Raw genomic sequence first — 3562 nt, forward strand, 5'->3', positions numbered from 1 at the left:
GTGTGTGTGTGTGTGTGTGTGTGTGTGAGTGTATGTATGTATGTATGTATATATATATAATAAGAAATTTAAAAAACAAAATCATAAAAAGCGAACACTTTTTTCGCACAACGAAAGAAACAAATAGAGAAAATAGACAGGCCACATAAAGAACATTCTCTTCATCAGTTGTCCCCTGTTTTATCTACTCCACGTTTCGAAGAAAACAGGGGACAATTGATGAAGGGAAGTTTCTTTATGTTGCCTATATCTTCCTGAGATCGACCGCTAGCCACTGAAGCTTTTTTTAATTCTCGCTCTGTTTATTTTCTCGTGTTCCTTGCTATTGAAGAGCGTAGGCTCGAAACGTAAAAGACTTTCTCACCTTCCCGACAGTTAAACTAATACACCTGTTTTTTGTTTTGTTTACACACACATGTCTTCGTCTTTTATGTTCTTTGTAAATTCCAACTATATATATATGAGTCCAAATTTATTAAAGAAGGAATTTGTAATACGACGAGAGGAATTTTATATGACAGTAGCAACAGTTATTCAAACGTTAACCAATAAGTAATATGAAACACTCGGTATATAACGAAGTACCTTGAAGTATTTAATGTATCATTTTATTGTTTTATTGCTTATCATAATTGTTTTACTAATATATTTAAGAAGCTAAATTTTATTGCCTCTGCAAATGATGTTTGTTGTGTTTACTAAGGAGTCGGTCGTATCCGAGGATTACCATCGAAGGGTTTCGGTCTGACTTTCCCACAATCAGTTATGCTAGAGCACTATTTGAAATATAATTGACTGCTCTTTATAGAAGGTGAATCGACCCGGCAATGATTTGCACGTATACTCACTAGCGAAAATGGAAATATATTCGCTACAAACACTGTATGCAATTCTCACTGATGTACTCACAACGGTGTAGCAAATCGGCCACCTCTCTTTCATACACACATCGAAATGCATGGGATGATACTGCTTCACTCAAGAAGACGTGATAATGATCAACCTTGATATTTACTTTTCTTAACTGTCTCTCTACTTCTTTTATCGCAATAAGAACTTCCATTGTTCTTTTGAACAAGTGCCTTATCATTTAACGCCCAAGTATACGTGTAGGAGGGTCCCTAGTTACGCTTCGCTAAATTATTTCGAGAAATTAATTGCATTTTTTTTTAAATCACGTTATACCGTCCTAAAAGGTAGGAGTGGCGTGTTAGATATTATAGTCATAATTACACTACATCTGAAAACTAAGCGAAATTTAAGATATGATTCTCATAGGGGTAACACATTTCATTTTAGGTTAGAATGATTAGTGTTGATGTGAGCTCGAAACGGAACAAAAAATAAATGCGGCCGCCAGTACTTCTTTTATATAGATATAAGTAACCCACTCTGCATTAATTGCTCCAGATTTAAAACTTATGACCTACAATCGCCGAAAGTGAACATTGCTTGCATCGACAGCACCAGACTGCAGAGTAGCATGCAAAGAATTTCGGTGCCACTTCTATGACTAAATAACGAAATCAATTATCACATTCCATTAGCTTTTGTTTGTTTTCCGTCTAATTTTCTGCTTTCCTCTAAAGGAATTTACATCCTATAAATACATTCTTGCTCACCCGATATTACCACAAATATCATTTAACGTTATTTTCATTCCGTAGTCTGTGTTGTATTATTTGCTGGTAGTTTACAACTAACATTAAATAAATGTTTCCTATTCAGCAACATTGGTTCTTCGGTATTTCTTGCATCAATACATTCATTTTAATGCGTTTTATCAGAAAGACGAAACAGCCCATTAAAACATAGCAAACACATTATCATTCTTTCATCTCGTTTGTAAATTTTCTGCCACTGCGTCCAACACTCTCTTACTCGTTTTCTGATCTGACGTTTAGGAAAAGAATTTCTTCCACACCTGTTTCTTCAACTGAACGCAATTTGCTTACTTCTATATTGCTTTGATTTTCCTTGTTTCAGTCCCTCTCTTCCTCTACAATTTCCGCTGTTTCTAATATTCTTTGATTTCACTTTCTGTGTTATTCATTCCTCTCTCCGTCTTAATACCGTTCTAGTGTCTTTTTTCCTTTTACTTAGCTAATATTTTTTTATTTCCATATCTCTAAAAAAAATCGTTATGTCGAGTACAAATGCAGGTTCGTTTATATGTTTGAGGCAATTTTCTGTGCTATTTCCTGCAGGATTCAAAGCGACATCTAATTAGGCAGAAGAAAGTGGTTCCAGTTATAGTCTTATTTTTTTACGTTCAACAAAGAACAATATTTCGTAACATTCGTTCATATTCGAGCAAAAACTATACATTACTCGCATTTTTTCTAGTCATTTTCTCTCATCTCTTGAATTTTGTTGAATTTTTCTTTATTTTCATAACAAATCACAAAGATATGTTGATTTTTCTTTTGCTTTACATTTTCTTTCCAACCTTTATTTTTTTCGTCATTATCTTTGAATAGCTTTGCTGAATGTTGTTTTCGTAATTTTTATTTGATATTTTCACTTCTAAATCTTCAACAAATACTATAAGGAAGTTGATCAATATATTTGCCTTGATATTAAAAGTGAATATTTATATATTTTTGCTGTTTCGTCTTTAATATATTATTAGAACACATTATTTTCAATATTTTATCAAATGTTCAATTTTTTTTTATCGCAACGAATTATGCTGCTTTTCCTTTACGAAATATAAAATGAACAAATACAACTGAAAAATCATCAACTAATAAACAACTGATGTTAAAATGAATTGAATGTGTTAAGGATTAGTTAAAAATTGTACCCATCATGTAAATTTGTAAATATGTAAATATTGTATGTTTGACACGGTTGGCGGCGAATATACGCCCACAGTGATATAGACAAGCTCATATGTTTAAGGAGACGCACAGGCAACTTCTCCTTAAACACACAGCCACACACATATAAATATATATTTGTATATACATATGTATATATATATATATATGTGTGTGTGTGTGTGTTTGTGTGTGTTTGTGCGCGCGTATATATATAATTGTACATATGTGTGTATACTTATACATATATATATATATATATATATATATATATGCGTGTGTGTGTGTGTGTGTTGTTGTTGGCACTCCGTCATTAAAACGACGAGGGTTCCAGTTGATCTAATCAACAGATCAGCCTGCTCGTGAAATCAACGTGCAAGTGGCTGAGCACTCCGCAGACACATGTTCCCTTGACGTAGTTCTCGGGGATATTCAGAGTGAACGAGATTGGGACAAGACTGGCCCTTTCAATTACAGACACAACAGAAACAGGAAGTAAGAGTGAGAAAAAGTTGTGGTGAAAAAGTACAGCAGGGTTCGTCAACATCCCCTGCCAGAGCCTTGTGGAGCTTTAGGTGTTTTCACCCAATAAACACTCACAATGCCCGGTCTGGGAATCGAAACCGCGATCCTATGACCACGAGTCCGCTACCCACTGGGCCATTGCGCCTCCACATATATAGATACATGTATACATATGCTTATATCTATCTATCTATCTATCTATCTATCTATCTATA

Source organism: Octopus bimaculoides, chromosome 4 (genome assembly GCF_001194135.2).
Source record: "Octopus bimaculoides isolate UCB-OBI-ISO-001 chromosome 4, ASM119413v2, whole genome shotgun sequence".
Lineage (NCBI taxonomy): Eukaryota > Metazoa > Mollusca > Cephalopoda > Octopoda > Octopodidae > Octopus > Octopus bimaculoides.